The following is a 23530-nucleotide window of genomic DNA, read 5'->3' as shown; positions in this document are numbered from 1 at the left end:
CACATGTTGTCCTCTTCAGTGGCAGGGGGTGTCAGCAGGGTCAGCTCTCACTGATCTGCCAGAGGGTTACATACTTCAGATGCAACTGTTCACTTGTGTTCCTCAGTAGTCTGTGGTGGCTGCTTTTTCATACCCATCAGCCTCATGTTTCATGGGCAAAGGGTTATACATGAGATTGAGTGCAAACATTTTTTGATGCTCACAGCGCAGACTTAGTGTTTGCAATACACTTACACAACGCTGTGTTTGGCAATGGGGGTAATACAGGGCCACATGGAATTAATTTCCTGCAACAATGGAAGCACCTACTTTCTCAAGTATTTTTGCCACAATTGAAACATTAAACCACTTAGTACAGCAATTGCTGTTTGCTGTAGCTGGTAGTTCCCTGCTCAGTGTAGTCAGCAGCAGCCTGGTACCAAGGGGTGTGCTCAGATCTGCAGCCACAGGTTTTGGCATCAGAAAAGATAAAAAGACATTCAGGAGCTGCCTGAATGAGTTGGACAGTGCTGGCTGGTGTCTTGTGCAGGGCATAGAAAAAAACAGAATTAAGAAGAAGAGGGAGCCTTGAGAATTACTTGCATCTAGGTTAGCGATTTAGGCATGGGAGTGGGAGCAAGAAGTGTGGAAGGAAATGGCATGGTGGGATTTAGGATGCTGGGAATGCTTTGTGTGAATGCCAAAGTGTGCATACATGACAGAATACAGTTCCCTGGTACTAGAGAAGACTAAACCACTTCAGACTTGAGCAGCAATGTGCAAATCTTTTTCTAACCTGAATAATAATATCATTTTTTGATATTAAAAAGACTTCAGCTTCTCAACTCCTGAGATAGCGGCAGAGACTGTGGGTCACTCCCCTTCCATATTTAAGTTCTGAGGTGCAGGAGAATGAGCAGCCAAGAGAGTGTGTCTGTAGGTTCAGTGGCTGCTTGCTGTTCTCCTGACTCGGCACTGAACCAGCTCACCAGCGGGCAGGAAGGAAACCTGTGGGCTGAGGTTGTCATCTCTTCTGTAACCTTTCAAACCAAAGCCCTATTGAGAGCTTCGAGTCCACAATGATCATAAGCAGGCTTCAGTGGGCTCCTTCAGGGCCTTCCAAATTGAGGAAGAGTATCAGTTTTCCCCTGATTTCCAGAGGGAATTCAGAGTTTCTGCTGCCCTGAAGCATTGCTAAAGGCTGTTGAACATGTGCTTTTTGTTACTTCAACTTGGACACTTGGATTTATGTGAAAATGGTACAACTTGTCACTGGGTTGAGATCTGGATTTCGAAAACAGATGGTGTGGCTGGTCCTGTGTTAGTGTTCAGAACCTGTCTGTGGCTGGTTGCTGAGGTCCTCTCCAGCCTCTTGGCAGGAAGGACAACTCCAGTTCTGTCTGTCTGACTAGTAAAGGTGTGTGGGGGAATTCAGGTGCTTCAGTTTGGAGGCCTCAACTTGTGTGGATGAAGCAACTGCTGAGAAGTAAGACTGAAATTGTGGTCCATCAGATCCTCTGATGGCAGGTTTGAGAGAGCCTTTCACTGCTTCCCCTGCTGAAGGCCAGTCAGCTCAGGCAGGGAAGGGAAGGCCACACTGCTGGGTAAGTGTGGCCCAAAGTTTTTTTATGTCTCCAGCTTTTCTCTAATCCCCAAGCCAAGAAACTAACTGAACTTTCAGCCTTTTAATATGAGTGGAGAACATCCTGAAAATAATTGCTGCAAACAAAATTAATCTGGCCCTGCCTGCAGAACACCCCTGAAGGATTGCCTCCAAAGTGCTTGGAGTTAGATAAGAAATAAGCTCTCTTTAGTGATGCGTGTGCTTTCTAAATAAACTCCTTTTAAACAGACTTGCTGTTTAAATCTGTTTATTTACTGTGGCACATTGTGCAGATTATGTTTTAAGGAGCTCAGCAACCAACATCAGAGCTTTTACATAAGTGAGATCTGAGGAAAAATGGGAGTGAGATTTCAAATATCCCATTAATCTTTTCACTTTAGGTCTGAGCCAGCTTCAAATTGCACCGAACTGCTGCCAAGCGTGAGTGAGTTTCTGTCCAAATAAAGGAGACTTGGCAGGTCTGAGCTGCGAGGCTTTGTTTGGGGAGTGTTTCAAGGAGAGGGGGGATGGAGTTTTGGTGGAGGCTCTGCCGGAGCGGCGCAGGGCTTCGTGACAGCTGTGTGCCAGCTGGCCCCAGCTGCGCAGCTGAAGATGCACTCCTGGATTTCACGTTTCTCTGCTTATGTTTTTAATCTGTGTTTACAGAGGTAGCTGTTAAAACGTTTGTACATGGAAGCCTGGAGAAAGATGTGACTTAATCCCACACATGTGCAATTCGGCATCTGCTGGTCCCTGTGATTTAGGACTTCACGCTAAGCCTTTACCTCAATGGCAGCTGCAGGATTTTGCTCCTTTTTGGATCAAGTTCTGCTCCTGTCCACCTACAGTGAGCCTGAGCTCATTATATTGGTCTTCTGTAATGTGAAGCCAGAGGGGTTAGGAGGGAATAACTGGAAACACGTGTTGTGAGGATGCTGCTGGCAGCGCTGCGGCCGTGAGGTGCGTTGTGAGGAGCTGAGGGGAGGTCTGTGTGTGAGGGGAGGGAAGCAGCTGGGCTGCAATCTCACAGCCTACCCATGCTAATAAAAAAGCCTTTTTGGTTTTACCTTCAGTTTCTGGGGCTGTGGTTGGAGAAAGTTCTTCCTCTGAGGCGGACTGAGAGTCAGGCCTCCCCCCTTCACAGAGGGGCAAACGGGAGCTGTCCGGAGGGACAAGCTCTCAAGTTTCTGCTGAGGGAAAGGGAGCTCCCTCAATCCAATGTGTTACCAGCTTGGGATCTGTGCATGCAATAACCCTGAAAATCCCTCTTGCACTCTGCCTGCTTTGTGTCCTCCACAGCCAGTATTTGCGAAGTCTTCCCAAACACTCTTTCCTTGAATTTTCCTTGAAAGAGGGACTTTATGACAACAGTAATGAGGAGGCCGTGGCTCCTCTTTTCTCCTGCAGGCATAAATCGGGATATCTGCTGCACAGCTTGAGCATTAGCTAATCTTGCCAGGATTCCAGGTATTAGTCTGGAAGTATTTGACTGTGATCTGAGTGATGACATCCACCTAAGAGTGCTTGTTTGCTGCAAAGTACTTACTGCTTCTGTGGAGTCTGGGGTCACGTGTGTCACCTCTTGCAGAACCCAAGGATGGAACATGGAAACTTTTGGAGTTTTACCAGTCCTCATCCTTCCTCCCCTGTCATGCCCTTCCCGTTCCAGTGAATGTTTTCACTGTGAATATAGGCAGTGTGGGTAAAGTAAGTGATTGAAGTATTCCCTAGAAGACACTCGTATTTTTGGCAGACAATTTTTTGTTAACATCTTGAAGGCTTTACTGAGTGGAAAGCAAGTCTTGGTGTCTCTGCTTTGTGTTCACATCATGGCTGCAGACTGTTGTCCTCAACCTGGCTGCTGGCAACAAGCTGCTAAGCTAAAGCACTAAAATAAGCTAAGTATTTTGGTGTCTGCAGGCCTTTTTCTCTCAATAACCTTTGCTTGATTTTAAGATGGTCCAAGCTTATTAAAATTGTGTAGCTGGAGAAAACCTTTTCCAGGACAGTTTTTGTATACTGTGAGACACACTTCTTTGTGGGAATGTAGCACTGGTTTCCTACTGTTTGTACCTCTGTGCCTGATGATGCTCCTGGATGGTCCTGGACACTGTTTTCTCCCCCTTTTCTCCCCTAAAACTTTGCGGGGTTGCTGTATTTGGATTCTCAATGTACAAAGAGTGAATGTAACAACAAATTGTGGAGACGGGGTGGTACATATTCCCGCCTAGAGCTTTCCCACATTTTATGGATCTCTGAGGTGCCTGAGGCCTATTTCTAATCTTCCTTCTTTTCCCTTTCTGCTGACCTTGGCACTCCTCACACACACTCAGTTATTCCCTGAAGTCAAGCAGCACATTATCTCTGGTGCCTGTGGTACGTAGAGAGAGCTGAAGTGCACAGCTTTTCCACACCTCCAGAATTAGGTGTTAGCCCCTTTGCATCCCTGTGAAAAGCCAACACTGAGAGGAGGAGGGAGACTTCGCCATGTTATCACCTGTCTGGCCACTTAGCTAAAATCCAGTCCGAGTTTTGCTGAGGCAGAAACTTGGCCATTGAAGCAGCAGATGCTGCTGAATTTCTGAATAAAATGTCACTGTGTGTTGGCACAGCAAAAGGCATGTAGCGTCTTGTAGACCAGCCAGCAAGGACAACATTCCTGGCTGGGAACTGTGAGATTCAAAAGCAGGCTCATGTTTTGTGCTCCTGGTACCTGGGTCACTTGTCTGCCTCCTCTCAAGCCAATCTGTCGCTCTGGCAGGGCTGCCCCAGGTTAATCTGTTCTCAGAGAGATTCAGAGCCAAGCAACAACTTAAATGGACAGCCCAGGGAGGGCTTTTTCCACAAGGTTGTCTTCCGTGGATGCTACACACTGACATCTGCTGAGGCTTGTGTTCCTCACAAGGGCTACCACTTTCTCCATATTTAATATGACAGAAAGGACAATCATTTTGTCATCTGAGGGGGTTTTGTGGGGAGCTGTGCCTTCTTTGGTGCCAGCACAAGCAAGTCCCTCTGTGCTAGGTAGGAGACTCTGCTTCCCAGAGCATTCTTGTTGGGACAGGGAAGAATTTCTGTAGAGGAATTTCATCTTGGGAGAAATAACAAGCTGTCTCTTTTATCACTCAACTCACTTTTGCAGTAAAGGTTTTTTCTACTAAAAACTGTTCTGTTCTCAGAGCAACCTTGGATATGATAGGTTAAAAAAAACAACAGAAAGGATTCTGGGACTTACAAAGTGCAAATGTTTCTGCACTGCACACCGGGTGATCCCTAGAAATCCAGCTCCCAGTGCTGAGTGTTGTTGCAGTAGCAAAATGCAGGTGGGTCAGGAGATCTGGTGTCTCTCTGACTTTTAATGCTGTGCCAGTGTCACTTGTAGCAGCTGCACTTCTCTTCCCCGGCCATCTCTGGCCTCCATGAGAGTGTGTGTGTACCTCATTGCTGTATTAGGTCCTGAAAAGAAACCCAAAAGTAGAGTTTAATATTGCTGAGAGAAGGAGTGAAAATTGCATCTATTTTCATGGCAAAAGAATGCCAACAATCCCTGCTGGAGCAGCGAGTGTCTGGTGGGGGCTGGACTGGTCCTCTCCTCTCAGCCTTTCTTTTTATCTCTTTGATATTTATATGTATATGCCTTGTTTCTTCTTCCACCTTGGAAAAAAACTACCATCCTCTACTGAATGCCTGTTGGGCAGTTACCCCTTAGCAGTCCCTCAGAAAAAGGTTTTCCACCCAGAGGGTGGTCGGACTCTGGAACAGGCTCCCAGGGAAGTGGTCACAGCACCAAGACTGCCAGCATTGAATAAGCACTTGGGCAATGCTCTTGGGCACACAGTGGGATCTTCTGGCTGTCCTGTGCAGGGTCATAAGTTTGGCTTTGGTGGTCCTAGTGGGTCCCTTCCAGCTCAGGATATTCTGTGATTCTATTACTTGTTTTTTGGCATTTTTGGATGGCCATGTGCAATCCTATCCTTTCTGGCTGCTGAACTTGTTGGAGGTGTCATTGTTTCTGGGCCTGCAAAAGTGGGATTCAGCCAAGTGAAAAGCACTGCAGGCAGTGAGAAGCAGTAAAAGAAGTTGTAATCTGTATGTTTTCTTTTTTTTTTTTTCCCACCGTGCAACTTGTGTGCTACCTTTCTGCTGCTTCCTAAAGAAGACAGACATTTTTTTTTCTTTTTTAAGGCTGGAAATTTTTGGGAAATGTGTTTTTGTTTTGCTTGGAGGTAGCTAAAAATTGCTACATTAATTTTAAGTCCATTGTTGAATAATAACTGCCTGGAGGTTTGTTACTTGTGTTGTAGCAGGTTGGTGCCTGATGTGATTTTAAAAATGACCAAGACACAAAACCCTGAGAGCACAAATTTATAGAGAAGAGATAAGAAAATTTTTATTACGAAGAGGATGTGCTTACCTTTCAATTTATTTTTTTTTCCTCCTTAATATTATGTGGGGCCAAAAATGTCCCAGCATTTGGATTGCCCTGAATATTGGCATTCTCTCAACAGCACTTTCAAGGGCAGACAGCTCCTGAAGAGCTGAATAACAGATCTTGTGCCCTTCCTTCGGGGGAAATCCTGTGCAGTACCCTGAAATTCTCACTTGTTCCACCATCTACTAACTTGGAATATGATTTTCCAAATGAAGTATCACAGAGCCTGCACTCAGGACACAGAACACTGCAAAATGCACATCCTTTATGGTGGGATTTGGATTCTTTCCTTCACTGGGGGCTCAATGGATGTTTTGGGGCCGCTTGGTTGGCCGGGTGCACCTTAGTCCTCATTGGTACCTCAGGTACTGCCCAAACCAATCTCCTGACCAAGCCTGTATGAAATTGTGCCGTGTTCTTCTTCTAACCACTGGGCTTTGGGGGGTGCCCAAAGAGCCTTTTCCATGGCAACTTTGATGTTTCTGTAATGCTACTTATTATAAAATGATTTCTCTGGATGCTGCATGAGGCTGAAGTTTGGAAAGAAATATAAAGGAGTAGCTGCTGGGATGTTTCAAGCTTTGAATAGTGTAACTGTAGATAAAAAAAGATTTATTTTTTTTTTAAATCTTAGTTGTCCTGAAGTGGATCTGATCTTATGAGGTAAGGAAGGATTGCTTTTGAAGCAGAAAGGGAAACAAATATGCAAATAACAAATGATTGAGGCAGCACACACTAAAAAACCCCATCACTCCAGCAGTGTGTTCAGGGGAACATCCTGCATATTCATATACACAGCCAAAGCTAGTGATTTGTACTGGGGGGGAAACACAAAGACAGCTCAAGTGCTATGAGAGTGACCTCAAATAGTTGCTATATTTTGAAATCCAGGCCTGAAGCTCTTCTGATTCCTGATAAATGTGTATCCTGTATGTAATATAATGAGAAGGCTCTTTGCTGAGCAAGATGTTCCCTGGTTCATCCTTGCAGCCCTTGTTAGCTGGGGCTATGGATCTAGATGGTCTCTGGGGATTCTGACAAACATTCTGCAATTGTTCCCAATTAAGTGGGATAATATTTACTTTAGTCTCTTTGATCCTTTTAAAAATAGCAACAGAAATTGAGATGTTTATGGCACATGTAATACACTTATGTGTTTATGCTGCTTCTATATCATGTCTGGAAATACCAGGCACTGTATTGTAAACAGCAAATCATGGTATTGGCATTTCATTCTAACTCTTGTCATAGTCTCTTGCAATTCTAACACTAATGGTATCCTGGATGCTAACAATAAAGTACTGTAAGTGTAACTGAGAGCAATGTCCTTTCCAAATAGAACCTGGGAGAATAATGTGTAATAAGAGCACGAGAAGCATAAACAAGCACCATACCCTGGGAGCAGCACAATCTACACCCTCTGTGATCAAAAGGATCCTTGCAGCTGTGGTAGATCTGATGAAATGGGATTTTTAAGTTTTGGGGGAGAAAATTTTTGCTTGCTCGCTTGCAGCCATGGTACTGCTGCTGGTCCCCAAGGGTGTTGATGTCTGTACGTCATTCAGAGAAGGCTGCACAAGGGCATCTGCAATTGTGGGAATTTGGTGGGACAGCAGTGGCAGAGGTGACTGCCCTGCACCCTCTGCAGCGCTGCTCTCAGAGCTTTGGCTGCTCAGGCCATGCTCATGAACCCTTCCACAGCTGTTTACGGCAAGTCCTCCCTGAGGGGATGGTTGCCAAGGGTTTTGCAGCTCCAGGGATGTGGTATCTCACCAGGGCCTCACTCTCCAAGACCTTGCTACTGTTAGACAAGAAACCTCTGAAAGAAGTTGGCAGCAAAGAATAAGGATACAGGACTATAGGTGACTTCTGTCCTTCAGCCCAAAAAAAAGCAGTGTCTTGGACTGCTGCCTTGCTCTGCTGCCAAATGTAACTTGGGTAAGGATTAGAGCTAGGTTCTTGATGGGTTGTAATCACATAAGATCTCATGATGGTTTCTGAAAGCATGTAGCTGCTAACCCCAGTGTCGTGGCCACTTGCCAGCTCATATAATTACCGTCTGTCTTTCTTGCCCCCTTCCCTCTACGCCTCCGTAGTTTCAATTAGACAAGTCATTCCTTACCTCTCTCCAGAATAATGCACACGCCTCTGTTCTCCCCACAGAGAAAACCTCCAACACCCACTGTAGTTTTTTATCTAGACATCAATTGTTTTACATTGTACTTTTATTATCTAATTAGTATTATCGTGTCGGTGTACCTGATGCAACCTGTCTAGTTCTAGGGCCTGAAGGTTTGTAGGTAGTGCAGCATACAGTTAATTTATTGATTTTTCTAAACTCTGGATCCAGTCAATTGTTTAGACTTGTACCAGGCTTCTCAGGAGTGATTTCTGTCAGGAGGATGTCAGTTAACTGATGTGTACATGGCAATACAAACATCAGAAGTTGGAGTCCTTAATGACTCATTTCTGGCCACCGTGTGGTTTTTGTGCAGCATTTTGAAGAGCACTGTGGGGATGCTGAAACAGCGTTTTCTTAACATGCTGGCAAGCAAAATAACGTGGTGTTGGCTGAAGCAGTGTTTTGAAGGCAGTTTGGGAGATGGTGAGTGTTTCAGAGTGGCTGTGGCAGTGCCTGGCACGGTGACATAACGCTAAAAGAAGCTGACCTTCGTTCGGCTCCAGCAGCGCACGTGGCAGCCTCAGCCCCGGCTCTGGAGTGGGAGATTTTGAAGTTCTTAAATGGCTAATTTTTCCTGATATGTTATGGCAGTGCCCCTGTAAAACAGCCTGAGCTCCGTGGCTCACTGCGTGTGTTAGCAGAGGCATTTCTAGTGCTTTTTAAACTCAAATGACATTTTACACTCCAGCAAAGAAAGCAAGTCCTTTACCCTTGGATGTGAGCTGGGAGCAGATGGACAATGATTTTTCACCAGCCAGTCTGTTGTCAGAGCAGTGATTCTCATTGACAGAGAAGTTAATAAACATTAGGAGGATATTGTACAATTGACATCTCCAGTCCACTGCTTTAATACTGGTTGTAATTCAGCTCAGGACCTTACAGAATCTTGTGTTTCCTGACATGTCATTTGAATGTGTTGGATGGAATTAAATCCAGTTTAGTTCAGATGTGGCAAAATTGATCTTTATTTTCTGTACTTCACTGGAATTAGCCTGGGATTGTAAATTTTTGGAAGGAGCCTGTGCAGCTACAGTATGCTAATGGTATGGTACTTAGGTTTGCTGTATGGAATACACAAAAGGTGTGATAGAAATAAGAAATGACTACATACAGTAATGGAAGGAAATCAACTGGGAATAATGAATTGTCCTCAGAATCTCTTAAGAATATACTGTTTGCTTAAGGAGGAGAGTTTAATTAAACTCCAGGGTGAAATACATCCCTGGGGAGAGGGCCAGCACATGGCTTATGAATCAGTTGCACATTAACCTGTTTCTTCTAGTTCAGACACAGATGTTGAGATGAGAGTTTGGTCATTGGGGAACAAATCCTCACCCCTTGATGTGTGCAGGAGCAAGGTGGCCGTTAGGACTTGGGGTGGTTTTCTCCCCTTTACCCCCTCTGTTCTGTTCCTCTTCAGCAAACCCCAGATCAGTTCATTACAAGAGCATAGAGTGACAGGACAAGGGGGAATGGCTTCAAACTGACAGGGAGCAGGTTTAGATTAGATACTAGAAAAAAATTCTTCCCTGTGAAGTGGTGAGGCCCTGGCACAGGTTGCCCAGAGAAGCTGTGGGTGCCCCATCCCTGAAGTGTTCCAGGCCAGGTTGGATGGGGCTTGGAGCACCCTGGGATAGTGGAAGGTGTCCCTGCCCAGGCCAGAGGGTTGGAACGAGATGAACTTTAATGTTCTGTCCAACCCAAACCATTCTGGGATTCTATGATTACCCAGTTGCTGTTGATTATCTTTCTCCTTTCAGTTGCTCAGGAGAGCTGGTGACCTCCACTCCTGCCTTCTGGAAGTTTGTGGGTTGCTAACAGTCCTATGGGAGACACTGAGCACTGTGTACTTGGAAAAAAGAGATGCAGAGGCAACAACCAGAAGTGTCTGAACTCTGCAGAGAACTAGAGCAAGTGACCTCCCTGTGCCAGGACAGCTGTACAGAGCACATGTCAGCCTGGGGATCACCCTCCACCTCAGAAGAAGGTAGGAGAAATCACAGTATTTACCCTGTGGAGAGCAGCACCTGCTCTGTGTTGCAGAGTACTCTTTGTTTTGCTGAGAGCTCATGGAAACACTGGAATAAAACCATTAGGATGTCGTGTCTGCTTCCTGCCTTCCTTTCTGCACAGTCTGTTGCAGATGTAATGAAAGCAAATGTGGCCCATTGGGCAACTTTCTGCTCAGGGTGGTGCTGTGCAGGCTGTGATACCTATTAATTTGATGAAAATTAGTATGGGGCAAATCTTGATCTATTCCAAAGCCAGCCATGGAAAATGATACATTCCTAGTCAGATCTACTTCCTGTGGTTTTTCAGAGAAGTGTCTTACCGAGCCTGATGAACTCAATTATTTTATGTCTAGTATAGATGAAAAGACATTATTCTGTTTCAGAATAATGGTTAAATAAGTGAAGTTTTTAGAAAAAGTCAGGTCTTTACTAGCCCTGAGTAGTCTTGCTCATAAGACAGACAGTAGCAGGGAACTGGTAAACAGTACCAGCAGAACCGTGTTGGCAAAAAATTCACGCTTTGAGATTGAAGTAATATCAGTGAAAACTTATATTTGAGTGTGAAGAGAACAGCCATGTGCTAGAGAACAAAATCTTTCTGACTAGCAAGTGCCTCAGTGAAAAGACCAAAACCTGATCCTACTGATCAGCTGCAGCGTGAGGTACAATAAACTTTGTAAGGCATTAAAGTGGCTTGAAAGAGCCCTAAAAGTGAGTGATAAGTTTTTTGTGGCAACGGAGTGTTTTTCTGACTCCTGTTACCCTGGGCTTTTGCAGGAAAAGTGGCTTTTGTGTAAGCTCAAATAAATTCTCTGTGTGTGTGTGTGTGTATGTGAGCACAGGGATTGTACACTGCACACCTGGGAACACGGGGATCGCTGATTCCTGTGTGTCCTGTATGGACAAACTCTGCAGGTGAAGGGAGAGCTCTGGAGCCCTGGGCAGACAAACCAATCAATAAGCCACATGGAGTCCAACATTCTTAAGACAGGTCTGAACAAGTTTATTAAATGTATGCTAGTCTGAGCTGAAAAGTCACAGCAGCGTACAAATCCACGTTTAGTTCTCTCTGGGTAAAACTGCACTGTAAACATAAGCAAAAATCCATGTCTGTTACTTACAGCTGATTTAATCTTTCATACAAAATGTTTCAGTAAGAAGGAAAAAATTGGGCAGGGCATTTTCTGTGTATGTGGGCTTTGCAGCACAGCATGTGTGTAAATAAGGGCAGAGTTTGGCATTTCAGAGAATCAATAAGGCACATTATAGAAGCTCAGAGCCAGGAGTGTTTTCCATCCTTTGTGTATGGGTGAGTCTGTGAGCAGATCAATGGGTTTCTATCAGCATTCAACAATGCCACAACATCTTTCTGAAGTAATTGGGCAATTCACAGAATGAAAGATGCCATCCAAGGCCTCTAATACTAGTTTCTGTAAGAGGAACATTTATGGGTATTGTGGTGTTCTATGGAGACCAGGCAGTCATCCTTCTTTTTCTTTTTTTTCTTCCTTTCCTGGAGGTAATTCACTTCCTTTTAAGGCTGCAAGTAAACAGGCTTCAAAATGACAGCAGAAAGGAAAATGTTGTCTTTTCACTGCTTCGTCACTGTTGAATAGAAGTATCTTAGACTGGGTCACTTTTTTTGCCAGAGGACTCTTTCAAAGGAGGCCTGAAGCTTTCACACTGCAGTGCTTGCAATACAGATGGAACAGGGAATGTTTCTATGCTTATTATTATTTGTGTGTTTCAGTGCTTGGTTCTAGCAACTAGTGGTTATTATTTCATGAGCCCTACACTAGCCTCCTTCTCCCCTGCCTTTGCTGCTGAACTGTGAACAGTTGTACTTGAGGGGAGGAGGAAGAACGGGAAGTGTTTGTGCTCAGAACTTCCCCAAAGGTAACACACAGGTCCTGTCTCTGTGTGTCTTAGTAAAAATGCTGAGTGCTGCATCTCTGAGCAGGACACAGGGAGCAGAGCATCCCCAAGTGAAGGAAAGCTGCTGGGAATGCCAAACTGCTGGGTTAAGCCAAGCTTGAGATGAGAGGAGGGTCTACATTATGTTCCTCCTCCATTGGAAAGTGTCAGAGCTGTTTTTGACTGAGAATTGCCGTGGATGTCTGGAGGGAAGAGTGTGGAATAGCAAATATGAAGGGTCCTGAGACTTGTCACTGTCTTACCCTGGTGCAGAGACCTCAGGAGTTTTATGGTGTGGCCAACAGAGAATTGAAAAACTTGTGTGCAACATCCCCTTGTTGCTTCAGTCGTGCTCCACATATACTAGAGCAGCACAGGAGTAACCTCAGGACAGCTGTGGGCATGTCTGTAGTGTTCAATGACTCTGCCTTATGCTGTCACCCTGTATAAAATGAATGTGAATTCTTGGCCTGAGGAAAATCCTTGTGCCAAAAGCCAAATACTGGAGGTCTGTTTAAAAATAAGTGTAGTTCTTGTACTGAATGGGAAGGATAAAGCTGTGGGAGAAGTTTCATTTCTTTTGCAAAATAGTCAGTGCCCACACAAGACCAAATGATTTGGGAAGTGGTGTTGGAAGGGCAGCAAGGCTTAGCCTGTGCTCCAGCACAGCAGCCTCTGGTCTTGTTCAGAGCAAGAGCTAATGGAAGTGGCTCTTCCAGCTTCAATTCATGTCTAGAAGGTGCATTAAACATGTCACACTGGAGACAAACTTGAATTCTTAAACGCAAATCAGCTTTGAAACCCCACAAAGCTGAAATGATTAGGTGGGCTTAAGATCTAGAAAGTCAGTGTGTAACAACCAAGTACAAGCAGCGTGAGTGTGTGCAATAGCTTTTGCTAAATGTTGTTTTTTCTCCAGTTTGTCTCTGGAGAAGGGATACCCAGAGGGTGGACAAAGGGTGTTTGTGTTGCTGTTTGAAAATTAAAACCAGAAACTGAGTTTAATCTCTGGAATAAATTCCTGTTGTGGAGCTGTTTCAGGAACTGTGCTGGCTTGGTGCGTTTAATCCCTTCGGTGGGTCTAATGATCTTTTCCTTCCTCACTGGATGGAAACTGCTGGTTTAGTCCTTCTTTTTATTACTTCCACTTGCAAAGGAGCATGTGCCCACCATTGCTTTTTTTTAGTGTGCTCAGGCATTGCTTTCAGGAAGTGTATGGCACAGAAAGGGGTGCCCTTCTCTCTCCTTCCTCCCTCAACCCTGGGAACCTCCTTTCTCTCTCATCCTTATCTTGACACATACCCTCTATGAAATGGTATTTCCCAGTTCAGTGCTTGGATGGGCTGGTCTGGGAAGTACAATTGCAGCGTGGTGGCATCCTTGGTTCTTCTGAGCTCTTCTACAGCAACCTGTGCAAAATGTCTGCAAAATGAGTGTGTCAAGCACAGTGATAGCACAGTAACTGTCGGTGGAAACACAGATCTAGAAAGAATATTACACCATTGGGGAAAAAAAAATCAAACCCTGTTTCAGTTGTTGAGGTAGGAGATTATTCCTCATTGTGCCAGCAAATTCTTTATTTGCCTCAATGAAGTATTCATCCAAGGTCTAAATTCTGAATGGCCCAAAATAAAACTCATTTAAACTGTACCAAATACCTTCTGTCGTTCCATCCTCATCATTCACAAGTGAATCCCTTTGTTTTTCTCAGCCTGCACACACAGGTTGGGGGCACAAGAGATGTTCAGGAAATCATTTCTAAAGCTACATTCCTTGCAGTGCAGAGCAGAAAAGCTGCAAGAGGAGTGTAGTGGGGCTGTGGTCCTGATCCAGCCTCAGTACCTTCTCACACTGAAGGAGAAGCAATATTATTGGTAAAACCATACTATGGTTTGATTTTCTGCCTAATCATTCATCTTCAGGCACAGGGGCAAAAGAGTAGACTGTAGAGAGGTGGTGTCATTTAGCAATCACATTTTTAAAAATTACTGTTATTAATATTATTTTTATTTTATATTATTCAGCTAAAAGTAGCCTTCTGTCTCCTTGCCTCCTGTTCTCCTGTTCCCTGGCTATCAGCCAGCTGCAGGTTGTTGTTTTGTTGTTGTTGTTTTTTTTACCTTTCTCACTAACTGGGACATAAATTGTTTGAGTGAGAAGGAATGAGAGTGGCACAGATGGCACCAACTGCTGCTGGTGCTTTGCTCCTTGAAAGGCTTCCTAGCCACCGAGGCTGTTTTGGGCAAGATGAGGAGGAGACAGGTTTATCTGCTTTCCTGAAGTCCATAGAGCGTAACTGGATTATTCTTCTCCTTCCCTCTGTCTCCTGTAAGCAGCACTGCATCCCATCTGCAGTGGCAGGAAGGATATGATCCTGTTTTCTTTAAGGCTTTGTGACTCTCAGGTTCTTCTGCCTTTTCTGCTTATGCTGCCAGCTCTGTGCCTTTTTGTCTATCCCTTCCTCTCCTTGAGAGTCCAGTTCTGGGCTATACCGGCCCCTTAAGGGAGGATGCCAAACTCAGGAGGAGAAGAGGGAGAAAAGAGAATATGAAAGGAAAAGGTCAGAAATTGCTGTGGTCCTTCGGTCCTGGGAGTGTGAGCTGTGTCTGGCAGAGCTGCTGGTCCTGGAAAGGAGATCAGGCTCTCCATGTGACGTTCGTTGGGCTCCCTCCCACGGCTTACAGGTAGTCCTTCAGAAAAATGATACTAAGTAGGAAGAGTAGAGCATAACAACATTTTTCCAAACCAGCCCATTTATCTAAAGCCTTTAGTGAACGTGATTATGAACAAACCACAAGAAAACACCTGATCTCTCTTCAGAAAAATTAATTCAAATAGAGTCAAATGAAAACGGGAAAATTGTACATGGGAAGCTCTGGAGATCCTGAGCAATTTTCTTAGCTGAGTTGTACTCAGCAGAGTGATTTGGGCTTGAATTTAAGTGAGGATCTAGTAATTTATCCAGTTCCAGGCAAAATACTCACCAATTATGTGTGTCTCTCATCAGGTGCCCTGTCAAAGACCCCAGGCAGACTGGAAGTCTGGAAGCAGCTATGGTTAGTCAGGAAATGAATGGTAGTGTGTCCCAAATTTATGTGAGCAATAAGCAGTCAGAAACAAATGAATTTTTAATAATTGCGAGTGATGGCTGAGATTTTTCCCCCCTTACTTAAAAATGGCATCTGCAGCTTCCAAAATGTAGAGAGGCATTTGTTGTTGGGAGAAACATGCTTAAAATATGGTGTTTTCTTTGGAATGAGCCAGAGTAATGGGTCTTACCATAGCAGCACTGAGTCTTTATGTTCCTTGCTTATAGAACACTGAAGAAAAGAGTAATTTATGAGAATTATTATGTTAAGAGAACAGCAGCAGCACTTTGAAGGGAAGGCTTACTCAAATAAATAACCATGTAAAGATATATTAATTCTAATGGATTTCCTGTACATGCCATATGGAGGCAGGAATATTCATGAAGTGACTCACCTGATAGTCCTTATCCCAAGTGCCTGCAGAAGTAGTAGTTATTAGAGAAATGTAACTTTCTTTTAAAACAAAACAAAAAATCTCCCAAAGAAACAAAAATATAAGTAGGCAATTTAAATATTTTTTTTTTATTCTTAAGAGCATATACTCATTCCTGGTGGACTTTGCTTTAGATGTTTTCTCCTAGAACTCATCCTAATTAGCATACTGACTGTGATTTCCCACTCTTTAAATTGCAGAAATCACCCACCTTGTGATTTCTGTCAACAACTCAGTGGAGAAATGTTCCTGGAAATTCCAGCTATTTACCACTAGAACTACTTCAAACCCGTCATATGTATATTCCAAAAAAACCCTCAAGAAAATATTTTTTTAAATACAGATATATCTATATATCTCCTGCAGCCTTTGTAAGCTAACTCCTCACTTTTGTCTACACTAGTGTCTCCCAAATGGGGAGCAGGGACCTGGAAGGGCAGGCTGATACTGCTAAAAGTTGTATGATATTGTCACTAATCTGTCCCCCAGCTCCAAGTCCTTTGCTTCAAGGTATAATAAAAACATGTAACAATGAAAACTCTTTTCGTTTTCAATGAGCTCAAACTGTGCTTTGGGTTACAGCTGCAGGCTGATTTACTTCCCTTCGTCACTCATGAGCTGAGACTCCTTTTGTTTCTAGTAAATAAACAGGAGATTTGGGAAAATCCTAAGTGCAAACACGCTTCTGCCATGTCCAGCACCAGGTACCTGTTCAGGCTGTGTTATGTCAGTCCCGTTAAAATCCCCTGTAAGCTCTTGTTCTGACACAGCCTTCACTTAATCTTTGCCCTATTGATTAAATCTAACAGTCCACGTGGGTCCCTGTCTGCGAAAACCTGCAACGAAATTGATGCCAAATGACCATTTCTGAAGCCTGCAGAAGAAATGCTGCATAAGTTGAATCCTAAGCACGAAGTCCAGTTTTAGTGAAGCTGTGAATGGAAAAGCTGGGCAGTCCATCTGGAGGAGGCTGCCTGATGCATTCATTTCCCGTTCCACCGTTCCCTACCTGCTAATGAGGCGCTTGGCTGTGGGAGGCTGCCCTGCTGCCTGCACTGCTCCCAGGAGAGGGCAGCTCAGCTCCTTTGGATCGTGAGCCGCAGGAATTGCCAGTAAGTCCAGGGTCGTTATGACCAAGCCAGAAAGCGAATCCTGGGTCTGCATCCCGGGGGCTGTTCGGAAGTGAGGGGTAGTCAGAAAGAGGCCGTTGCTTTGGAGGGAAGTATGTTCCCAGCTTTGGAGTATGTTCCCAGCTAGAGCACAGCATTCCTAATTCCTGGCAGGTTGTTAGTTTTGTGATCTTTTGTGCTGTAGCTGAACGACATGACTCCTGTCTTCCTTCTGTCTTTAAAAAAATGCTCTCAGTCTCTGTGTTTTGTCGTTCTTTGTGATGCCCATCCTGCCAGGGGCAAGGGAGCTGCTCGTGGCTCCAAAGCAGTTACTTTTGACAGGACGAGGGGGAATGGCTTCAAACTGACAGAGGGCAGGTTTAGATTAGATATTAGGAAGAATTTTTTGCCTGTGAGGATGGTGAGGCCCTGACACAGGTTGCCCAGAGAAGCTGTGGATGCCCCATCCCTGGAACTCTCCAAGGCCAGGCTGGATGGGGCCCTGAGCAACCTGGTCTAGTGGAAGGTGTCCCTGCCATGGTAGAGGGTTGGAACTTGATGATCTTTGAGATTCCTTGCAACCCAAACCAATTCTACAATTCTATGAACATCTAGATGGGTAGAGGCTCGTGGTTTCTGAGAGAAGGTGAAAGCCATTGGAGGCAACTGCTGAAGTGGATGTGATTATTGTGGCTGCTGCACAGATCACGGGGAAAAGATGTGATTTTTTTTCCTCCCATTCATAATACTTTCAAAAAAGTGAAAATTGAGGCCTTGGTAACATCAGGGCCCACTCTTACAGTAGAGCATCTGACCTCAAGTTTCAGATGATTAGAGGAACAGTAAGGGCCACTAGAAAATGCTGAATGCTGGAGTAGCCCAGGAAGGAGAAATGCATGGCAAGATCTTGATACAGTTCTTGAAAACTCTTTATTTTCTCATTTGGTATTTCACTGAATACAAGTTGGAGTTTTCTTTAGACTAAAACTGTGGTTTAACGCACGTTATTGAGGAAAAGTTACTTTGTTACAGAAAAAAACCAGGTGTTTTCACTCTGTAAACTGTCAAAAGAGTGATGATAGTATCTTATGAAATGTAGTTTGTGCTTCAACTCATATTCGACTACAGAAAATTCTTTGAGCACTGACAAATGGTGTTAAGGGCAGCATGATCTCCAGTGTTTGACTCCTGGTTGTGTTCTGTGGCCTTCAGTGTGGGTTAGTGAATGGTGCCTCAGTTTCCCTCTGAGACAAAACATGAATAACACCGAGATCGAAAAGTGGTTTTAAGCTGCAAATATTGTTACGATTATTAAAGCATTTTTCTTTTTCTCCTTCTTGTCTGTGGTCTCAGGAAGTCTGAGTTAGTGCTGTGTGAACCTTTTCTATAGCTGGAAAGAAAAAGACAGTTTTGTCTGGATTTTAACAAATACTTCTTTTTGTTAAGATGAAAAGCAAAGCAGAAATTAATTTGGATCAAATCCTTGACGTATTTTTTAACGTATCTTTAACATCAGAGGAGAAAAGGAAATAAAAAGCTGGATTTATACAGAAATGGGAGGGAGAGAGGTGGGGAGCAGTGAAGACACTCCTCTTCCTCTGGCTCTGCATTTTGGGGTGGTGGACTTTGCTGAATATATAACAAAATCCTACCTAAAAGGACCTCAGCAGCCCATGTTCAGGCCACCACGGTAGAGTCTGTAGGGCTGTTCTCAGTCTTTTATTAGTACTCCTTCGGTTTGTCTAAAGAGCTTGAAAATTCACGAGGGCAGAACTGACACCTCGGTGTCCTGCCTGGTAAGTAGGTGCTCTAATCAGGCCAGGGAGACTTTCTTTTCACTGCCAGCTCAGCCACTATTAGTCTCTGTTACAAACAGGGAAGCTCTGAAGTTTGGTTTTCTGCTTCCCTGGGCTACCCAAAAAGACTTGGGGCTTCTCTGAAGACATTTCATGTTCATGAAGGGGATGTGCTTGGTGGCTTGCACAGCACAGCCTTGGGACACACTCCTGTTGCAGAGTGAAAGCACTTCCCGGGAAAGGGAAGACTTGTTTTAAGTCCCTGTTGTGAAACAGGGCAGAGAATTAATGGGTTTTCCATATTCTGTGTAAAATGTCCTTATTATGTTGGGTAGAAGGCTGTTACCATCCTCCTCCATTCTGGGAGTCTAGCCTGAAAAGAAATCATTCAGCTGAAAACTATTGGGAGAACTTAGGCCCCTTTTAAAGTATCAGCACACAACCTCCTTCCCTGGGATGCCTTTTCTCAGCATTAGGAAGAAATGTCTGTCCCCGGCTTGGCTAGCTGATATTCCGGAGAAGAGTTGAGTCATCATATTCCCAAGCTTCTTTTTCTTCTTTTCCTATTTCTAGATAACTCTGTAAATACATGTTAACAGGACTGAATGTTTAGCTGTTCTGTGCATTGCCTTCAAACATCAGTGTTTTATACTGGGCTGACTTCCTAACTGCTTGTTTTTCAGTAGTTTACATTGAAAAAATGTTATTTTTTTCCCCTAAATATTAATTTAGCAGAAGAAAATAGAGCATGTTGTGGGTAACTTTAGATAGCTGAGCTCTTCTACAAACTTATAAGAGATAAACTGGTTCTCATTATATTGCAGAGTGAGAGCAGAGGCCCACACATCTTCATCCAACATCCCTGACATCAGGAGCAGTAATCTGGGTAGCACATAAAGAATTAGTAAAATTCAAGGCATCTGAGCACAACAGGAATTTTTGCTTTCCATTTGAGACTTGTAAGAGCAATGATATACTGTTTAAGATGGTGCTTCAGCAAGCTCTTATCCTGGGTATTACAGTGAAGTCTCTTTCAGTCCTAAGTTTTGGTCTTATATTGTAGCAAAATGAAAAAATTAGGAAGCAAATTCTTGATTGTTTGGACAATAATAGCTTCTGATCTGCCCAGACCTTAACTATTGGAGAAATCAGGTAAAATCTGGTTGTATGTTCCCTAATGCACCTAGAATTATTTGAGAGCACAGGGAAACACAGAAATGAGGAACTTAGTTCTTGGGAAAGGTTTGTAGTGATGCTGCTTTGGTTGGATTTTTATTTTGCTAAAATTCAGAGGCATTTGAAAAAAAACTAACAAAAATTAATTAATGAATTTAACAGTCAAATTAACCAAGATCTCATCTCAGCCATAGTGGGGTGCAAGTGCTGCCTCTGTGGTCACCAAGATGACCTGCCTTAGAGCTGACAACACAAGCCTGGCAGCCTGGTTTGGTGTTGTGGTACAGGTATCAAGAGACAGATGAAGTGGGCAATAAACTTTGTTCAGAGATTTAAATAATCACAGTCCCATCCAGGTATAAGCCCAGAAATTTACGATGATAATTTTGTCCTTAAAATAGTAAATGCCACCAAATGCTGAAACATCTCCAGCAACAAAGACTTCAGACTCTCCCCCAAGGCCACGTAACTCTTAGTTACTTTACACTTGACTTAAATTACTCCAGTTAATATATCTTTGTCCTCTAACCTTTGCTGGAAAGGTCAAAATCATTTGCTAGCAAATGATAAACTCATTTCCTACCCAAGGACTCCCAGGAGTATAACGATTTCTTCAACTTACAAATGTATTTCTGACCAGCGTGGGTAAACCTCGTAAAGGATTTTACTTTCTATCCACCTGCTGTGGCCCATGTACTAATCCACTTCTACAGGGGCTGCTCATGAGCTGAAGAGAGTAACTCCTGCCACTATTTAAAAATAAATAAGTAAATAAATTCAATACAGTTAGATGCATTTCCATCTCCTTCCCTTTAGATGTGCCACGGGCCCTGTCGAATTACACCATGTGAAAGGCCAAGATAAGCAGGTTTCAGTCCTGCACCAGTGACAGGTTTTCCATGCATAAACCCCACAGCTTTGAAGTCCATTATCTTGTAGTTCTGGGTTAGAAACTTCTTTTCTCCTGCAGAGAGGGCTCCTTGCATACCACATCAGCTGGGCTTTTGCTCTGCCACGGGAGGGCTCGTAAGCACCAAAGCCAACATAGTTCTCAGGTCATTTGTGAGAGTACAATGTGTTTTATGAGTTGGAATCACTAAAATATCTGACTTCACTTATTTGAAGTTGTGCAGGAGCAATACCAGAACAGAGCAGCAGTGCTGGAGCTGTGGTGCAGCACTGGTGTGAACAGCAGGTGAGAGGTGGGAATCTTCCCCTGGCACTGGCCCCGTGGATGCTGCAGAAGTTGTTCTCCCTTTGGTCTCTCCTCTGCTCAGCCACAGCAGAGCCTGCCCATGGTTTCAGAGCTCGGAGTCAGGATCGTGCACCCGTGGCTCAGCTCTGGGTGTGAGACTGGCAGCTCCCCAGGGCAGTGTTCTGTGTAAGGAGGAGGTTCAGCACCTGCCAACAGTCTGGACTTTGAGGAGCCAACGTTGCTGGTTTCTACTGGAAATCCTCCTTGTGTGTGGAAATACTGCTGTGGCCTGAGGTGTGAGCAATGCATGACTCTGGCTGTAGGTCTGCTAATGTCATACACTCTCCTGTGTACTGGAGTGTAATGTAGTCATACACTCAAATGTGTCCTGTGCAGGACACATTTATTTAGTTTTATTTGGTTTTCAGCTTTTTCTGCAGTAGCCTTCTGAAGTCAGGCATGTTGTCCACACAAAGCAAGCAAGAAAATGTATTTAATTTGTTTTTCTTTAGAAGCTACACCCCTTTGGCACAGCTTTCATTTACAACTGCAGTGATAAGTTAGTAATTCATCTTCAGTGCAAATCAATAGGAGAATCTTGTTTCATCTCCGTTTCCTTTCATTTTGTTTTTCTTTGCTACACCACTTTTCTCCTGCCTGTCTAATCCCTCTGATTGGAGGCTCAGCCCTGCCAAGAACTGCCTTTGGGTAATTGAGTCACTCAGTCTTTCTCCTGCAACCTCTGTAGTGCTTGAGAAGGGTTGGAGCCCTCAACTCACATGTACTTAAATTTAGCTGAATGTGGTTGTGTGTATGGACAGTGATGTGAAAAACTATGTCTTTTTACTTCTAAATTACACTGAGCTGGCACATGGAGGTTATCCTCTGGTAGCCTTGTTCTACAATCACTGCTGTTTCCTCCATGGGATTTTTGCTCCTTTGCTGCACATCAAGGATGAGTTTGGGAATAAATCGTGGCTGGGTAGTGAGTGGAGCTTGTCTCTGTGAGATCTTTACCTCCACTTTAGAGCCTGGGGTTTTGTGCAGCATGTGGAAAACATGGGAAGAGATCTCTGATCTGTGATCAGTGGTCATCCCAGAGCTGTAGATGGTTCTGGTCCTACTGCAATGTGGTCTTAGGCAGTGCCTGTCAACATGAACTCTATGCATGTGTGAGGACAAATGAGAAGGATTTTTTTCTATGTTCCAATTTATAGCAGATGACACAGTAGCTTTTAGGGGGTTTGTGGTGGATACTGATGTTTTGAAATTTTCTGGTCAAAAAGTGTCCTTTGCTCATGTTTTCAGTGGTCTTAACCAGTTTTTGTGGGATTGGGATTTTTCCTCATCCTTTTTCTAAGCATGTTGTTTTCATCAAAAACTTGAAAACTTTTTATTTGGATATGCTGCCAAAGCAGAAGAGAGAAACTCTGAGGCATCAGTGGGGTGTCTCTCTGCCCTTCAGTCTCTTGTCTGAGCAAGTGTCCACATCCAAACTGTACAGCCTGTGGTAAACTGTTATGTGGAGTTCTCTGAATACTCTGCAGTGGCCAACAGAGAGGAACCATTACCTGCTTTGTTACCTAAAATATACAGCTTGCTCATAAAGGAGAATAGGGACACTGAGCACAGAACCACAAAGCCACCAGGACTGGCAGTGAGAGCTTCAAGATCTATGAACATAATTTCAAGATGATTTGTTCAAGATGTTCTGCTTTTGCTTAAAATTCTCTTGGGAGTTTAAAATATTCATGTCAGTCTTTTCCTGATGGAAGCCAGTTGTGATACCAGCTCTAAACAGGATCTCCTCTGCATTTCCTCCTGTTAGTTTTTCTCCTGTGCTTCATTCAAATGAACTTGTGAGCTGATGAGCAGAACTGCTGCTTCTTCCCTGTTGTGGAGAGCACTTCTGATGGGCAGTCAAAACGATAGATTCTCCCTTCCAGTTTAAATTAACAGCTGTTTTAATGAGGTAACTGAGCTGCAGTTAAACCTGCCACTTGTTAGTCCCACATCATTTCAGTTGCTGCTGACACGTAGCATAAATATAAATTCTATTGCTGTGAGCTTCCAGCTGGAGAAACTGTCCAGTTCAGAGAACATCTCTACGTGTCAGTCACATCAGTACTGATAATAAATAATAAACGTTGGTTGTTTACTATCTGTAGGTAAAGACTTCATTAAAATTTCCAGAAACAAACTTTCAGACCTAAAATACATCCTAAGCTTTCCACTCAGTGCAGGCAACACTTTAAGTATCTGTCCATGGGTTTGGGGTGTGCTGTGCTGCATACAGAGGAGGAACACCTATGTAGTAAAACTTTGGTGTGCTTTAGTAGTTTGTTTTCAAGAAAAGGAAAAACAAAGCAGGCAAAATTAGTCATACCCCAGCAGAGGACAGGGTGTACACTTGGCATATCACTACACAGGATTCAAATGTTCCATGTGTGCAGTTTTTGCTAGGAAAGATGCATGCACTGTTTGCTGTTTTGAGCTCATGATCGTATGTCAAATGGTTAAGAAAACAATCAAAAGTCGCGCTGAGCCAGAGAGCATATCCAAGAGGGGATAAACAACCTCTCCCTTTTGAAGTGACATGTTGCTGGGACT

The 23530-nt window shown here is 43.8% G+C and overlaps 1 protein-coding gene across 1 annotated transcript in view; it reads left to right on the top strand.

The window, feature by feature from the left end:
- The first annotated feature begins 9975 nt into the window (after nucleotides 1-9975).
- SFMBT1 (Scm like with four mbt domains 1) overlaps nucleotides 9976-23530 on the top strand; it is a 155936-nt gene continuing 142381 nt past the window's right edge. Inside the window, exon 1 of the mRNA XM_039379144.1 lies at nucleotides 9976-10183. The gene's annotated coding sequence lies outside the window, so the exon portion shown is untranslated. The remainder of the gene's footprint in view (nucleotides 10184-23530) is intronic.

The sequence above is a fragment of the Pipra filicauda genome, unplaced genomic scaffold, assembly GCF_003945595.2.
Source record: "Pipra filicauda isolate LSUMZ 115617 unplaced genomic scaffold, ASM394559v2 scaffold103_size3290846_pilon, whole genome shotgun sequence".
In the NCBI taxonomy this organism is placed as follows: Eukaryota; Metazoa; Chordata; class Aves; order Passeriformes; family Pipridae; genus Pipra; species Pipra filicauda.
This window is presented reverse-complemented; position numbering and strand designations above follow the sequence as displayed.